Source organism: Oncorhynchus clarkii, chromosome 5, assembly GCF_045791955.1.
Source record: "Oncorhynchus clarkii lewisi isolate Uvic-CL-2024 chromosome 5, UVic_Ocla_1.0, whole genome shotgun sequence".
NCBI classification, from domain to species: Eukaryota; Metazoa; Chordata; class Actinopteri; order Salmoniformes; family Salmonidae; genus Oncorhynchus; species Oncorhynchus clarkii.
The window spans coordinates 60,550,549-60,569,496 of record NC_092151.1 but is presented as its reverse complement, the minus strand read 5'-3'; the positions used below and the strand labels follow the sequence as shown (position 1 = coordinate 60,569,496).

Genomic DNA, 18,948 nt, shown 5'->3' with positions numbered 1-18,948 from the left:
CACTCTGGCATAGGCCTACACTGCCCTTGCTGTGGATCAGAACAGAACTAGAATGCTAGCCAGCCTGAGATGTTCTATTCACATCATCTCCTCTAGTAGCTAGGTCAGGACAAGACAAAAGCACTGTATCCCCTGGGATGTGTTTATTAGCGTCTGCATTGGAGCAGACACACAATGGACAGCTGCCAGTACTAGGCTAGCCCCTGTCTCCCCCGGCCACTCCATAGCCCCACACCGCTGTCCACCCAGCCCATTAAAACACTGCCTGTCACTGGTCCGCCTAATTGTGTTGGAAGAACACAGGAGGGGGAGACAGGAGGGGCAAACAGCCCTCTGCAAAGAGAGGGCAATGTCACACTCACACTAGCCTGTTATGGCTAATATCTTTCAGTCTGGGAACCACTGCTGTAGTGTCCACACAGTATGTGTGTGTGTGTGTGTGTGTGTAGGGGTGTGAGGCGGTAGTGGGGGTGTGAAAGTGGGGAAAAGGTATGATGTAATAATTATAGTGGATGTGTGTGTTAATTTCTCTATTTGTTTATTGGATAAAGGTTTCCAGATGAGCTGTGTATGCTTGCCAATCACATACTGTTTTATATTTTTTGCTATTGATTTAAGAAATTATAACCCCACACTGTAATGGCTTTTCTCCTTCTCTCCAATCTCTTTGATACATTTTCAAAGCCAACAATCATGTTATTATCACCTCACAGTAGTGTATCAGGTCCTGCAGCACAGGAGAGTGTAGGAGGCTATCAATCAAATGTATTTATAAAGCCCTTTTTATATCAGCAGATGTCGAGGGTGCAACAGGTCAGTACCTCATGAGTAAATGTCAGTTGGCTTTTCATAGCCAATCATTCAGAGGTCGAGACAGCAGGTGCGGTAGAGAGAGAGTCGAAAACAGCATGTCCGGGACAAGGTAGCACATCCGGTTAACAGGTCAGTGTTCCCGAGCTGCATGCAGAACAATTGAAACTGGAGCAGCAGCATGACCAGGTGGACTGGGGACAGCCAGGAGTCATCAGGCCAGGTAGTCCCGAGGTATGATCCTAGGGCTCAGGTCCTCCGGGAGGGAGAGAAGGAGAGAGAGAGAATTAGAGGGAGCATACTTAAATTCACACAGGAACCCAGATAAGACAGGAGAATTACACCAGATATAACAGGCTGACCCTAGCCTCCTCATCTTTTCAGGAAAAGGAACACACGCTCACCTCTGTTCTTTACTAGCCTGGAGGATTTAGTCACATGCACACACGCATGCACACACACACGCACACACACACACACACACACACACACACACACACACACACACACACACACACACACACACACACACACACACACACACACACACACACACACACACACACACACACACACACACACACACACACACCACTTATATTGTATTGTATTACATTTAGTCAAAAATAGGACTATTTGGTCCCATATGCCTACCATGCAATGACTACATCAAGCAGATCCGGCTCCAGAAGGAATCAGTTGGACGCGCATTTGATTTCCATAGGCGGGCCCATTTTTTCACGGGACCTCCTATGTATGCAGGCGCTTGCACACATTTTTTTAAATGGGTAAAGACCATAGGCAGCTCACGAGTTTCAAGTGTGGGAAAGCTTACAATTTGTTCTAACAATCTATGTGCTAGTTAAGAATATTTATTAGTGATGCACCGATTTGACAAGCACCGATTTGACGGGCTGATAACTGATATTTTCCTTGCCAAAAAACCTGACACCGATAACCGATATTTACAATTTTAGCTGCTTTTTAAGCATTCTAGTACAGTTAAATAGTTAACACACTCACACCGTCTATGGGGACTGCATCTCAGTTCAAGAGGCGCCACTACAGTCCCTGGTTCGAATAGACTGTATCACATCCGGCCTTGATTGGGAGTCCCATAGGGCGGCGCCGTCATTGAAAATAAGAATTTGATATTAAGAGCCTTGCCTAGTTAAATAAAGGCTACAAACCCACACACACACTAACCAAAACTTTATTTTGTTGGCATTTACCAGTAAAACATAATCAAATCTATTTCTTTCACTTACTTGCTGTGCTGTTTCGTTCAGTCGTTTCATTCTCAACCAGGACACATAACCCGGTCTGGTCAAGCCTCACTAGCCAGATGAAGCTAGCTGGCTGCTTATAACATTAGCTTTGGGCAACAGGGTTAAGTAGCTGGCTAGCTATTTATTTTCATGAACTGAAGTTCAATTTCAATAGGCGACCAACAAGTGGCTACCTAGCTAATACTTACTCACAAGGATTCCTAAATCATTGCTAAGAATTGTGAAAATGACTGCAGTTTCTACTGGTCATTGTTTTTAGGCTGGTTGTATTGGTGCTAGCTAGGTACCAAGCTAGAGCTAGCTACCCCCAGAAGTTGCAGTCGAACAGATAATGCTTTATTACCAACGCGGTATTGTAAACACATCATTCATGGCCAGTGTTTGCAGACTTTTTTGTAGAGCTTTAACAGTGCTACTGATAGTAGCGGTGGTGCTTGGCTTGCACGTGCAAATTCAGAACACACAACATTCTATATTGGAGCTGTGTTATTTGACATGTCAAATGAAAAGCTTATTTAACGCGTCAAATAGTGTTTTTGTCAAATAGTGATATTTGGCATGTATCTTTTTTGACATGCAAAGACCCAAACAGCGTTCCATAGTTTGTCGTGAACTAATAGAAATAACGCTATTACTGTGTAACTCCGGTCTCGCTGAAATATTCTTACTCTTTCAAATGACTGCTTGATCCACACAGCAGACTTTGTGGGCTAGGTTAGAAATGCTGTGTTGCACGGGTTTCACAAAATCTTACGTGGCGTCATTACGTTATATAGGTATGCGCGTCAGCTTTGACATCGGTTTTCATTATCGGCGTTAAACTAGACATCGGGCCGATACCGATGTTGGCATTTTTAGCTAATATTGTCCGATTCCGATAAGTTCACCGATATATTGTGCATCCCTAATTTTTATATATATATATATATATATGCACATTTTTGTGGAACAGCTTCATTTTAATAATAACACTTTATTTTCTCAAAATCATTGACACGTGGTTAATCATAATCATCTGAAGTAAAATGATAGAAATCTCAAAGTAAAAATTCTACTATGGGGAGAGCACTAACCTTTGCCATATGGACACATTGATACACTATTGGTGGCTAAAGAAATGAGAGCATAGAACTCAGAGATAGCTTATAGACCAATGCAGCAGTAGGCCTATCATCCATCAACTAAATAAAATACATAGGCCTAAAGCCGACAAACAAAAACAGTAGAAAATATCCTGATGAAAATTCTGGTTCTTCAATCACATTCATCTCTATTCTGCCTGCCTGTCTGCCTCCCTTTCTATTTGTCTCGACTTGAGCTAGTTCAACATTGTATCAGATTATAACAGATCTGGCCTGAAGCTGTCGCTAACGAACTTGCAACATTGTGTCAACTAGTCTATTTCGGGCCCTCAAATTTTCCTGCGCTTGTTAGCCGGGACAGAAATATGTTTTTTTTAATGACATTTCCACTGGATATATGGGATAATCAGATCGTGATATTTTGTTCTTTCACACCGAGGCTTGGTGATTATTGAGGCTGGGAGTGTTGGAATGATTTTTAAAATACTGAGTGACTATCATTCGCAATGAATGTTTACAATATACAGACTTTGTTTACTTGTGTGAGACTAAGATACAAAAATAAGTGGTGTACATGGTGCGTTAAGGCAATCAGAAATAAGACATTGCCAAATGGACACTTTCCTGCATATGCATGCGTTCTGGAGACGCACCATATCTTCGCCACACCCCTCCCCTTCTTCTTAATGCAACATTTTAAATTATACTCAAGATACATTAGCTTTGTTCAAATACTCATACCAAGCATACTATTTGTGACGTAAATTGAGTATGTAGTATGCTTATTGGTCATAGTATGGATACAGTTAGTATGCCAAGTTCCCGGAAGTCATACTACATTCGCCAAAATATGAAGTATACAAGCAGTGGACATTATTTCAGTTCTTTTAGGGCCCATAATACAATTCTTCAGAAAATGGACATTGCTTCACAACGTTTTCAGATTTCAAGAAAATTGAGGAAAATATCCGAAAAGAGTGAATACAATTTCATTGCTTTAAATAATTGTGACAAATCTTAAAATGTTGAGCAATGTAATAAAGTAATGGCTTCTCAAAAAAGTTACACGTTATGTTTGCTGACAATTTGTTAGTTACGCTATCCTTACGAACCGAATAGCATATCATTACAGCAGTATGTATCGGTAAGTTAGCTAGCTACTAATAAATCGAACTTGCCAGTATTTTAACTATATGATATCTACCCAACGTTTATTGACTTGATTATTCCCGTCATTCTTAGCTCAGCTAAATGGTAAAGTTGTGCGTTCTCAGTGGACATTGTTTTTCGGAGGCTTTCGTAAATTCGCTCTGGCCATCTACTCCGATTTCAGAGCACTATCGTCTGAGTGTGCCAGAGTGCAGAATAATTGTTGAATTTGCAAATGCTCAAAACCCGTTGAATATGGCCGGTGTCAGTAAACGTCGGCAAAAAAAGCGTAATTAAATTGTTGCCAGCAGCACAGTTAGTCACCGACGCTCTGGATAACATGAAAACAGCCTAACCAGCTACGTTAGGGTGAATAAAATGGTCAGAGTGAGGTGTGCTCTCATTTATGTATGGAGATTGCTAGCAAGCTAACCAACTCTAGTCAGTGTGTGTGCTTGACTGCCGTTGTGAGGTCAGGGCGCTCGCATCAACCCTACTCCTCGACCAGAGCGTCCAGTGTATGCTCTGAATTTACGAACGGACAATCTGACCACGCTCTGAATTTACGAACACCCACCCATCGTAAAATGTTTAGATAGTAATTTGTTATGCTAAAAAGCTAGCAATAATTGTGAAGCGCTAGTACACTCAACTGAAAGAATACTGTTTGTTTACAGTATTCTAAAATTAACTAATAGTATATATAGTATGTCATATATACTCATTAAAGATGTAGTATACACTATGTTAGTATGGGTATTCAAACACAGCTATGGTCTTTACACATATTTTAGACACTTTTTACTGACAGCCACAACTCAAATCAGGGTTTTTCTACAACATAACTAAGTTTCACACTTTGTTACATTTTATTATATTTCTAGGTGATTTAAATATTAACTGGCTTTCATCAAGCTGTCCACTCAAGAAAAATCTTCAAACTGTAAACAGTGCCTGCAACCTTGTTCAGGTTATCAGTCAACCTACCAGGGTAGTTACAAACAGCACAGGAATGAAATCATCAACATGTATTGCTCACATCTTTACTAATGCTGCAGAAATGTGCTTTAAAGCAGTATCCATATACATAGGATGTAGTGATTACAATATAGTAGCCATATCTAGTAGTGGTCGACCGATTATGATTTTTCAATGCCGATACCAATACCGATTATTGGAGGACCAAAAAGCCGATACCGATTAAATCGGCCAATTTTGAAGATGTATTTGTAATAATGACAATTACAACAATACTGAATGAACACGTATTTTAACTTAATATGATACATCAAAAAAATCTATTTAGCCTCAAATAAATAATGAAATATGTTCAATTTGGTTTAAATAATGCAAAAACAAAGTGTTGGAGAAGAAAGTAAAAGTGCAATATGTGCCATGTAAGAAAGCTAACGTTTAAGTTCCTTGCTCAGAACATGAGAACATATGAAAGCTGGTGGTTCCTTTTAACATGAGTCTTCAATATTCCCAGGTAAGAAGTTTTAGGTTGTAGTTATTATAGGAATTATAGGAATATTTCTCTCTATACGATTTGTATTTCATATACCTTTGACTATTGGATGTTCTTACAGGCACTTTAGTATTGCCAGTGTAACAGTATAGCTTCCATCCCTCTCCTCGCCGCTACCTGGGCTTGAACCAGGAACACATCGACAACAGCCACCCTCGAAGCAGCGTTACCCATGCAGAGCAAGGGGAACAACTACTCCAAGTCTCAGAGCGAGTGACGTTCGAAACGCTATTAGCACACACCCCACTAACTAGCTAGCCATTTCACATCGGTTACACAAACCTAATCTCGGGAGTTGATAGGCTTGAAGTCATAAACAGCATAGCTGCTGGCAAAACGCATGAAAGTGCTGTTTGAATGAATGCTTATGAGCCTGCTGGTGCCTACCATCGCTCAGTCAGACTGCTCTATCAAATAATATACTTAATTCTAACATAATAACACACAGAAATGCGAGCCTTGGGTCATTAATATGGTTGAATCCGGAAACTATCATCTCGAAATTCTTTCAGTGAAATACAGAACCGTTCCGTATTTTATCTAATGGGTGGCATCCATCAGTCTAAATATTCTTGTTACATTGCACAACCTTCAATGTATGTAATAATTACGTAAAATTCTGGCAAATTAGTTCGCAATGAACCAGGCGGCCCAAACTGTTGCATATAACCTGACTCTGCGTGCAATGAACGCAATTTCACCTGGTAAATATTGCCTGCTAACCTGGATTTCTTTTTGCTAAATATGCAGGTTTAAAAATATTTACTTCTGTGTATTGATTTTAAGAAAGGCATAGATGTTTATGGTTAGGTACATGTTTGAGCAACGACAGTCCTTTTTCACGAATGCGCACCGCATCGATTATATGCAACGCAGGACACGTTAGATAAACTAGTAATATCATCAACCATGTGTAGTTAACTAGTGATTATGATTGATTGATTGTTTTTTATAAGATAAGTATAATGCTAGCTAGCAACTTTCCTTGGCTTCTTACTGCATTCAAGTAACAGGCAGTCTCCTCGTGGAGTGCAATGTAAAGCAGGTGGTTAGAGCGTTGGACTAGTTAACCGTAAGGTTGCAAGATTAAATCCCCGAGCTGACAAGGTAAAAATCTGTCGTTCTGCCCCTGAACAAGGCAGTTAACCCACCGTTCCTAGGCCGTCATTGAAAATAAGAATGTGTTCTTAACTGACTTGCCTAGTTAAATAAAGATGAAATAAAGGTGTAAAAAAAAATACATTTTTGGGGGGCAAAATCGGTGTCCAAAATTACCGATTTCCGATTGTTATGGAAACTTGAAATCGGCCCTAATTAATCGGCCATTCCGATTAATCGGTCGACCTCTAATATCTAGGAAAACCAAAGTTCCAAAGGCTGGGCCTAATATAGTGTTTAATAGGTCATACAATAATTGTTGTAGTGATTCTTATGTTGAAGATATAAAGAATAATTGCTGGTCTGTGGTGTGTAATGAGGAGCAACCAGACGCTGCACTTTACACATATATTGCTTTTTCCAGTTGCTAATAAGCATGCACCCATTAGGAAAATGACAGTAAAAATGGTTAAATCCCCTTGGATTGATGAGGAATTGAAAAACTGTATGGTTGAGAGGGATGAGGCAAATGGTATGGCAATAAGTCTGGCAGCACAACTGATTGGCAAACGTACCACACATTGAGAAATCATGTGACTAAACTGAATAAAAATAAACTATAGTATGAAACCAAAATAAATGATATAAAGAATGATAGTGGAGCACCTTAAATTACATTTTGGGCTCATTCATCACAAAACCCATTAATTTTGCCAACCACTTCAATTATTTTTTCATTGGCAAGATTAAGAAACTTGGCAAGTGCAGCAACAAAGTATATCTGACAAAATTATAAAAGACAAGCATTGTATTTTTGAATTCCGTAAAGTGTGTGTGGAACAGTTGAAAAAAGTATTGTGTCTATCAACAATGACAAGCCAGGTCTTGCAACCTGGATGGAACATTACTGTAATAGTGGACGATATTTCCACTCCTATTTGCCATATCTTCAATTTAAGCCTTGTAGAAAGTCTGTGCCCCCAGACCTGGAGGGAAGCAAAAGTCATTCCGCTAATTGGATTGCGCATAATTCAAATAAATTATCATAAAAATGTGGATATTAAACATAACACGTGTCTTATATCGGTTAAAAGCTTAAATTCTTGTTAATTCAACTGCATTGTCTGATTTACAATAGTCTTTACAGTGAAAGCATGCCATGCGATTGTTTGAGGACGGTGCCCCACATCAAAATATTTTTCAACCAGCACAGGCTTCGTAAAATCACCTTGGTTATTCACTTACTTTTTGAAATTCTTCCTCTGATTTGCAATCCCAAGGGTCCCAGCTACAACATGCATAGTTTGTTCAGTAGTTTGGTCCTTCTTTATGTCCCAAAAAGTCAGTTTAGTTGGCGCCATAGATTTAAGTAATCCACTCGTTCAACATGCAGAGAAAGGAATCCAAAAAGTTACCGCTAAACTTTGTTAAAAGAAGTCAAAAAATTTCTATCTAATCCTCAGGTACCCTAAAAAGTAATTAAACTATAATATTTCATATGGAAGGTAATATGTTCAATAGAAAAGCAAAATTAGCAAGTGCGTATCCTCTTCAAAGCGCACGCACAGACTGATTTCCAACTCTAACTCCCAGTAACAAAACTCAAAATTCTTCCTCATTTTGGAAGAAATTTTGAAACCTTGAACAAAGACTGGTGACATCTAGTTGAAGCCATATGAATTGCAATCTGGGAGCTGGAATTGCATATGACCATTACCTTTCCATTGAAAGAGCATGGGCTCTCAAAATCTGGCTGGTTTTTCTTTGGATTTTCTCCTACCATATCAATTGTGTTATAGTCTCATATATTATTGTAACATTTCAGTTAAAGTGTTTTCTATCCAATGGTACCAATTATATGCATATCCTGGCTTCTGGGCCTGAGTAACAAGCAGACAAGTGGAGAGTAACAAGTGGAGAAAAATAGACCCTAGCCTGAAGAGGTTTTAACGTCAATGGCGCTGTAGTGGAGCGGGTCGAGAGTTACCTCAACTAACCTGTACCCCCACACACTGACTCGGTACCGGTACCCCCTGTATGTAGCCTCATTATTGTTATGTTCTTTTTTACTTTAGTTTATTTGGTAAATATTTTCTTAACTCTTCTTGAACTGCACTGTTTGTTAAGGGCTTGTAAGTTAGCATTTCACGGTAAGGTCTACACTTGTTGTATTCGGCGCATATGACAAATAGAGTTTGATTTCATTTGATTTAAGATGGGGAGAAGTCTGTCCATAATAATGCACTGCTCTGCCTTAACAACCCTATCAACAAGGCAGGTCCTACAGGCCCTAGTTTTGTCGCACATGGACTACTGTTCAGTAGTTTGGTCAGGTGCCACAAAGAGGGACTTGGGAAAAATACAACTGGCTCAGAACAGTGCAGCACGGCTGGCCCTTAAATGTGCATGTAGATCTAACATGAATAATATGCATGTCAATCTCTCATGGCTGAAAGTAGAGGAGAGATTAACTTCATCACTACTTGTTTTTGTAAGAAGTGTTGACAAGCTGAATGTACCGAGCTGTGTGTTTAAACTACTAGCACACAGCTCTGACACCCATGCATGCCCCACAAGACACCCCACCAGAGGTCTCTTCACAATCCCCAAGTCCAGAAAAGACTATGAGAGGCACACAGTACTACATCAGTAGAGCCATGATTATATGGAACTCTATTCCACATCAGGTAACTGATGCAAGCAGTAGAATCAGATACAAAACAAAAAGTACACCTTGGAACAGCAGGGACTGTGAAGAAACACACACAAAGGTACACAAGCGCTAGCACACACACTCTATACACAAATACTGTCACGCCCTGACCTTGGTTATCTTTGTTTTCTTTATTATTTTGGTTAGGTCAGGATGTGACGAGGGAGATATATTTTTTGGCCAGTCTAGGGTTTTTGTATGTTTATGCTTTTTTCCAGTCTAGGCGTCTTTATGTCTATGGTTGCCTAGATTGCTTCTCAATCAGAGGCAGCTGTTTATCGTTGTCTCTGATTGGGGACCCTATTTAGGTAGCCATATGCCTTGGATAGTTTGTGGGTAATTGTCTATGTGTAGTTGCTTGTGTCTGCACTGTTCATAGCGTCACGGTCGTGTTGTTGTTTTGGTTAGTTTGTTCTTCGTGTTCTTCCTTCATTAAAAGAAGAATGTGTTCTAATCACGCTGCGCTTTGGTCTCCTCTTTACGACGAACGTGACACGTACATTGTAATATTGTTGTATGGTGATATTATACATTTGTAGATATGTAGTGGTGTAATAATGTTACATGATGTACTGTTTTATGTGTAATGTAAGTACCTTAATGTGTTTGGACCCCAGGAAGAGTAGCTGCTGTCTGGGAAGGAACTAATGGGGATCCATAATAAGGCCATATGCATATGCGCACACACTCAGCTGTGGGTGTTACGAGACACGAATTTCATCTAATTATCAAGACATCAATGTAGCAGTAGAACAAATATCACAATATCGGCGTATACGTTCAAATAACATAAATCAATGTAGGCTACAGCAGAATACACATATGAGAATATATAGACCTCCAGCCTATGTGATATGATGCACATATTCAGATTAACTTCACAGTACAGAAAAAGTGTATAAATCCTGACAGTCAACTTCTTGCTCAAAGCTATAAGAGGGCCTGTGATGTTCAGCCTCCTTCTAAGCTTGTTCTGAAGATTCTGACTGTAGAGTATTTTTTACATGTTGAGTATTAACTATAACCTGGGTGTCCTCTTTAGCCTTGTCTACAAGGCTTGCTGCCACCAAATGTGACTTGGTTCGGGGCATGTTCAAAAACCTTTTTTTCCGAGGGCTCTTCGTTTGTTTTGTTTTTAAGTCTGAGCCAGAGGACGATACTTTACATTCTACCACTTCTTTTGCTAGTTTAATCCCTCCAGTCATTTCTAGACACAAGCTCCCTATCCTTTTGCATGTTGTACAGCCCAGCTTTGAATTCTGCATGACAAGCCAGAGGTTATACGTTTGCTTGTTCTTGAACTGCAAATTGCACCCGCTCCGAGAACTTTGTTGGTGGATGATGTACTGTCCCCCCTAGCTCCCCGTCTCCCTCTCCCGCTGAGTCTGACTCACTAGCAGGCCTACTAGCTAGTGGTGGTGCCGATGGTTATGCTGAACTGACGGGATTAGCAGCTCTGCAAGCTAAGGCGTCGCCATCAGGAACAGTTTTCTCCTCACTCCTCTACTCCGCGACTGACAGTTCTCTGGCTTAAGATCAGTTACTTATCCCAATCCCCCTCTGCATAATCTCTATGTACAAATAAGCGAGCAGGTCTGGAATCAGTGTGGCAGGATATGATGATTACACAGAAGGATCACAGCACTTTTACATTATTGTCTTTCTGGGCGGTGGGAGAAATAACAAGGAGGTAACTTTATTTAACACTGATCACTTTTACTAGAATGTTTACAGTGTGAACAGTGAAACAATTAATAAATCATGCCGCGAGAGGTACCGGGCAAATAGGTGCCGGAATGAACAAAGTCAATCTGAGAGGTGCCAGGATCCGACTCAAATTAAGCATTGCCTCGGTGCCTAAGTCATGCTGCCTGGTGAAGTATTTTGAATTATTTTATTTAGACAGGAGTAATTATATAATTTTGGCAAAACATACATTTACTTTAGGGCAATCCAGCATCCTAACAGTGCACTGCGCACACGCCAACTTTCCTTTCCAATTCACAGGAGGCTGAAACCAGAGATCTGTAATGACTAAGAATATCCATACATAACTTGTTAGGATCATAAGAAAAGCCATGCATCAAACATGAAACGAAAACGTTTAATTAGATCTGTAAACGTACAAAACCCTATGTTATAATTATGAATGAACATTTACACGTTCAATTCTTACTTTACGTTTACCTTTACTCAATTAGTTTTAAAACAGAAATTGAGTTCTGAAATTATTCCTACATGTTGAAAGCCTATTTTTTCTTTGAATAGACTTAAATTAAACATTTACTTATTAAAGTGATAGGCGAAAGAACTTAGGAAAATGTTGATAATTTTGAATACACATGGAATTCAGTTCAGTTCTCTTTGATTTAGTTCCTATTGCAACTCAGACAAATGACTGAATGGATGACATACTGACTGACCTGAATGAAGGATGAATTAAATGTTAAAATATGTTGGAATGACGAGTTGCACACATCATGCATGCTCTTCACTTTATTTGGCTCGTAGGCAAATAGACCCACATTAGGGTATAATGGCTCTACATGGCTGCATGCCTCCAGAAAGACATCTGAGGCTGATGGCTGCTTTTCTGAAGGCGCATGGTGCTGTGGTGCTACATGGAGATCACAAGCTCTTCAACTGGGCAGCAGTGTCGCGATGGAGGGAATCGCCTATACGGAGGCTACTTAAGACCATTGCAACAGAGTTATTGTAAAGTGTGGGAATAAGCTTATGCCAGACAGCCTACGTTTGTACAAGCCTCTCCCTTGTACAAAGTCCATATGTTCATGAACCAATTCATATAAATCATGTCAAATGATTTAAAATTCATATTAACCCCTCTTACAGAATATGCTTGGGTCAAGATTTTGAGTGCTGAAATATATATCAAAATATTCTCTCCCCAAAATATTTTGAGTGGCAAAGACTCCAGTGGTCATACATAATTCATAGATTCACCAAACATCTAGTATTATTCTATGTTTCTGGTAGATACTACTGGTAATGATTCATTATTCCTGGAATATACTACTGTTATTGATTCAGTATTTATTGTAGATACTACTGGTTATGATTGTAGACAGACCCCAGAGAATGGGATGGTGCAAGACTGAATGAGTCAAATTTTGATTCGGTGCATGCATGGAGATGTCCACGTCACCCAGAGATATGCCAATGCTGTAGAGATACACCTAGCGGACTGAAACTTTACTGTTGTAGGCATCATACAGCTAGCGCTATGTAGACTTGTGCTGGCAAACAAATCCATTACATTAGCTACCTAAATGTGAAGTAAACTCAAATGAGGAGTAATAAAGAATTGGACACGTTTAACTTGAAAACGTGCAGACCCGTTTGGTGTGCCTTTTTTTTGTGTTGGTGAGATGAAACTGCCAAAACTGTGAAAGGTATTATTTTACTTCAGATTTGCAACACAAGATTTGTTCAAGCCTAAAAGGTTAGTCCGTAATCATAACATGGTGTTGGCTTGTTCCCAGATTCAATTTCACGTCATGTTTCACGTATGGCTTTTCTTGCAATCCTAACCATTTACGTATGGATTTTCTTACGATTCTAACGATACATATATTCAACCTTTTGGCAAGTATCTCGCTCCATACTACACTGCTCAAACAAATAAAGGGAACACTTAAACAACACAATGTAATTCCAAGTCAATCACACTTCTGTGAAATCAAACTGTCCACTTAGGAAGCAACACTGATTGACAATACATTTCACATGCTGTTGTGCAAATGGAATAGACAACAGGTGGAAATTATAGGCAATTAGCAAGACACCCCCAATAAAGGAGTGGTTCTGCAGGTGTTGACCACAGACCACTTCTCAGTTCCTATGCTTCCTGGCTGATGTTTTGGTCACTTTTGAATGCTGGCGGTGCTTTCACTCTAGTGGTAGCATGAGACGGAGTCTACAACCCACACAAGTGTCTCAGGTAGTGCAGCTCATCCAGGATGGTACATCAATGCGAGCTGTGGCAAGAAGGTTTGCTGTCTCTGTCAGCGTAGTGTCCAGAGCATGGAGGCGCTACCAGGAGACGGGCCACTACACCAGGAGACGTGGAGGAGGCCGTAGGAAGGCAACAACCCAGCAGCAGGACCGCTACCTCTGCCTTTGTGCAAGGAGGAGCAGGAGGAGCACTGCCAGAGCCCTGCAAAATGACCTCCAGTAGGCCACAAATGTGCATGTTTCTGCTCAAGCGGTCAGAAACAGACTCCATGAGGGTGGTATGAGGGCCCGACGTCCACGGGTGGGGGTTGTGCTTACAGCCCAACACCGTGCAAGACGTTTGGCATTTGCCAGAGAACACCAAGATTGGCAAATTCGCCACTGGCGCCCTGTGCTCTTCACAGATGAAAGCAGGTTCACACTGAGCACGTGACAGACGTGACAGAGTCTGGAGACGCCGTGGAGAACGTTCTGCTGCCTGCAACATCCTCCAGCATGACCGGTTTGGCGGTGGGTCAGTCATGGTGTGGGGTGGCATTTCTTTGGGGGGCCGCACAGCCCTCCATGTGCTCGCCAGCGGTAGCCTGACTGCCATTAGGTACCGAGATGAGATCCTCAGACTACTTGTGAGACCATATGCTGGTGCAGTTGGCCCTGGGTTCCTCCTAATGCAAGACAATGCCAGACCTGATTCCAATTGAGCACATCTGGGACATCATGTCTCGCTCCATCCACCAACGCCACGTTGCACCACAGACTGTCCAGGAGTTGGCGGATGCTTTAGTCCAGGTCTGGGAGGAGATCCCTCAGGAGACCATCCGCCACCTCACCAGGCATTGTAGGGAGGTCATACAGGCACGTGGAGGCCACACACACTACTGAAACTCATTTTGACTTGTTTTAAGGACATTACATCAAAGTTGGATCAGCCTGTAGTGTGGTTTTCCACTTTAATTTTGAGTGTGACTCCAAATCCAGACCTCCATGGGTTGATAAATTTGATTTCCATTGATCATTTTTGTGTGATTTTGTTGTCAGCACATTCAACTATGTAAATAAAAAAGGATTTTATAAGAATATTTCATTCATTCAGATCTAGGATGTGTTATTTTAGTGTTCCCTTAATTTTTTTGAGCAGTGTATATTACAGGAGAAAGCATCCGAATAAGCGAAACAGCGCCGCCCCTCTATACAGTATGTAGTCCATGTATCTGATGCTGTCTGGCCAGAAATATTATGACATGCCACACTATCACTTCAATGCTTTAACTGTGACACATGCTGACTAGACTGGGCACGCGCACATTGATTTTGTCCATCCACACCAGATGTGATCAGGGCAAGCAGGTTGAAATATCAAAATGAACTCTGAACTCTATTTCTGGGGACAGGTCGAAACACATGGAACATTCATGACCATTTAGATAGCTTGCGGTTGCTAGCTAATTTGTCCTGGGATATGAATATTGGGTTGTATTTTACCTGAAATGCACAAGTTCCTTTTTTTCGGGATCTTTATAGAATTTTTGCCCATTTTGAGTCACACAAAATTGTGTGTTTCAATACTCCGACAATTAAGCCACAGATAAAAGGGGAAACCTAGTTATTTTCTAGTTTTCTCTAATCCTTCAGTCATCCTCTTCTTCTTCTTCTGTGGACTTTATATAGCGGTAGGCAAGCAACTTTAAGGTGCATTACCACCACCAACTGGACTGGAGTGTGGACCTCAGTTCATCTTTCAATCACATGACAACCCCCTTGGTGTTTGCCAAAAGGCACCTAAAGGACTCAGACCATGAGAAACAACAGTCTCTAGTCTGATGAAACCAAGATTAAACTCTTTGGCTGGATCCATCCCTACGGTGAGGCACGGTGGTGGCAGCATCATGCTGTGGGGATGTTTTTCAGTGACTGGGAGACTAGTCAGGGTCGAGGGAAAGATGAACGGAGCAAAGTACAGTTAGATCCTTGATGAAAACCTGCTCCAGAGTGCTCAGGACCTCAGACTGGAGTGAAAAGGTCAAGGGGTCTGAATACTTTCCGAATGCACTGTATGTGTAAATTTATTTTGCAACGCTCGCACACATAACACCAGCGGCTCGGTCAGCTGCATCGTTCTGTTGGCAAACGTCTCGGGCAAAGAATAATCAATATTTCAATATTTTATTTGGACGGGCAAGGAGGTATGGTAGGGCCTACCAGCCCCCTAAGGGCCGCCCATAACACCAGCCCTGAAATCAAGCTTGTGACTCTACAAAATAGTTTTTTTGTTTTGTGTTTTATTTTTTTTGTGCCCAACAGCAATGAATGGTCAATAATGCATTGTGTCATTTTGGAGTCACTTTCATTTTAAATAAGAATAAAACATTTTTCTGAAAACTTTTACATTTGTGTGGATGCTTCCATGATTTCAGATAATCATGAAGGAATTTTTAACATGCTAAGCTCTCACCATTACCAATAACAGGGAGGTAGAGCATTTTTGGCGGTTGTGATATTTATCAGAGCAAACAGTCCCATCTGCTGTGGACCCTGCTGACTAGAGCTGTGCCGTCAGACCCACACAGTCATTGTTAACCATCACATAAAAAAATGGAGCAGGTGTGGATTCTTTACCAACCCACTGTCACGCAGAGCTAAACAGGCCACTGTCAGATATGTGATGCTAATGAATATATTAGTGGTGGATGAGCTACCACAGATAACCAAGTAACAGAGAACCATGACGTGCCAGTGACTCTCTCAGATAGAGCCCCAGTCTTCACATTGAAGAGCTTTAGATTGAGGAATAATACAGAAGATAGACAATCTGACAGGTCCTTCATACTGCACTTCACCCTCTCAGCGACACACTGCTTGAGAGAGTGAGAGAGACCCGGGGGGGGGGGGGGGGGGGGCTGCTCTGTCTGTCCCCCCCCCTCCTTTTTATCAGGACGGATGCTCGGTGGGGGGGAGGACAATGTGTGCCACCCACCCGCGTCACTCTGATGAGCTGGGTACTCATAAATGACCTGATCATCGCCCAGGCACCCTTGGAGCCACCTCTTTTAATGCCATATGACCGTGTTGTTGCGAGGTAATTAACACATTTTATTTTGCCAGGCTATAAATCCAAGCACCGCTCTTCAAGGGAAACATTTTGGGATAAATGGTGAGAGAGTAGATTAAGTCGTAATTATAGGCTCTACTTTTAGGACGGTGCTGGTGTTTGACAAGGAAAGTTGCACAGCACCAGGTTTTGAGGCTTTGTTTCGTGGCTGTGGGAGAGATAGCTACATTAAGTATGGTTTTATTAGCCAATCCAGATAAGTTTCCAGGCCCAGACACAATCTGATGCGCTACATCTCTTTTCCAGCATTTATAATACCCAGGCTTACTTAATGATGTATGAGGGGAAAGATACAAGCTCACCCGACCCAGAGAGGGAGAATTCTAGTATGTGTAAATCTATCTGTGTGTGTGCTTGAGAGAGAACTGCAGTGTGTGTGTGTGTGTGTGTGTGTGTGTGTGTGTGTGTGTGTGTGTGTGTGCGCGTGTGTTTTATTTGTCACATGGTGTAAACCAACAGTGTAATGCTTACCTATGGGCCCTTCCCAACAATGCAGAGAGAAAGAAATTAAACATTGAATTATGAAAGTGATAGGCTAAAGAACTTTGGCAAATGTAGATCATTTTGAATACACACATGGATTTCAATAAAAATAAAAATTCTAAGACTGTTCTATTCTCTTTCAGTAATTTGTCTGAGTTGATTTTGTTTGATTTAGTTCCCATTGCAACTCAGACAAATGACTGAATGGATGACATACTGACTGAATGGATGACATAATGACTGAATGGATGACATAATGACTGAATGGATGACATGATGACATAATGACTGAATGGATGACATAATGACTGAATGGATGACATACTGACTGAATGGATGACATAATGACTGAATGGATGACATAATGACTGAATGGATGACATGATGACATAATGACTGAATGGATGACATACTGACTGAATGAAGGATGAATTAAATGTTCAAATATGTTGGAATGACGAGTTGCACACATCATGCATGCTCTTCACTTTATTTGGCTCGTAGGCAAATAGACCTACGTTAGGGTATAATGGCTCTATATGGCTGCATGCCTCCAGAAAGACATCTGAGGCTGAGGGGTGCTTTTCCGAAGGCGCATGGTGCTGTGGTGCTACATGGAGATCACAAGCTCTTCAACTGGGCAGCAGTGTCGCGATGGAGGGAATCGCCTACCTAAGGCTACCTAAGACCATTGCAACAGAGTTATTGTAAAGTGTGGGAATACGCTTATGCCAGACAGCCTACGTTTGTTCATTTCAAAGCCCATAAGTAAATAAATATATATCATGTCAAATGGTTTTAAATTCATATTAACCCCTCTTACAGAATATGCTTTGGCAAGATTTTGAGTGCTGAAATAAATATCAAAATATTCTCCCCCAAAAATATTTTGAGTGGCTAAGACTCCAGTGGTCATACATAATTCATAGATTCACCAAACATCTAGTATTATTCTATGTTTCTGGTAGATACTACTGGTTATGATTCATTTTTCGTGTTATATACTACTGGTTATGATTGTAGACAGAGCCCAGAGAATGGGATGGTGCAATATTGAATGAGTTCTATGTTGATAGGGTGCACGCATGGAGATGTCCACGCCACCCAGAGATATGCCCATGCTGTAGAGATACACCTTGCGGACTGGAACTTACGGGCCCTTCCCAACAAAGCAGAGAGAAAGAAAATAGAGAAATAATAGAAAAGTAATAACGCCTAATAATAAAAGCAATAATAAATACACAAATACACATAAATTGGCTATACAGTGCCTTCGGAAAGCTTCAACAAAGTACTGAGCAAAGGGTGTGAGTACTTATGAAAATGTTTTATTTCCGTTTATTAAAGTTTTTTTAATTCGTGAAAATGTCTAAAAACCTGTTTTTGCTTTGGGATATTGATTAGGGGAAAAAAATGAGGGAACATTTTTATTTTATTTAATAAGACAAAATTTGAAAAAAGTCAAGGGGTATATCAGGCCATGGGGTACCAGTACCGAGGCGATGTGTACGAGGTAATTGAGGTACATATGTACATAAACTAGGACTAAAGCAACAGATAATTAACAGTAGCAGCAGCGTTTGTAATGAGTCAAAAACGTTAGTGCAAAAAAAGGGTCATGCAAATAGTCCAGGTAGCTGTTTAGCATGTGTGTGTTAATGTACTGCATCTCTGTGTACACATCTCCCTCGGTTAACCCCCCTGCTCTATCC

The 18,948-nt window shown here is 40.9% G+C and overlaps 1 protein-coding gene across 1 annotated transcript in view; it reads left to right on the top strand.

The window, feature by feature from the left end:
• LOC139410136 (neurocan core protein-like) overlaps nucleotides 1-18,948 on the top strand; it is a 203,130-nt gene that overhangs the window by 92,784 nt on the left and 91,398 nt on the right. The gene's annotated exons all lie outside the window — the stretch shown is intronic.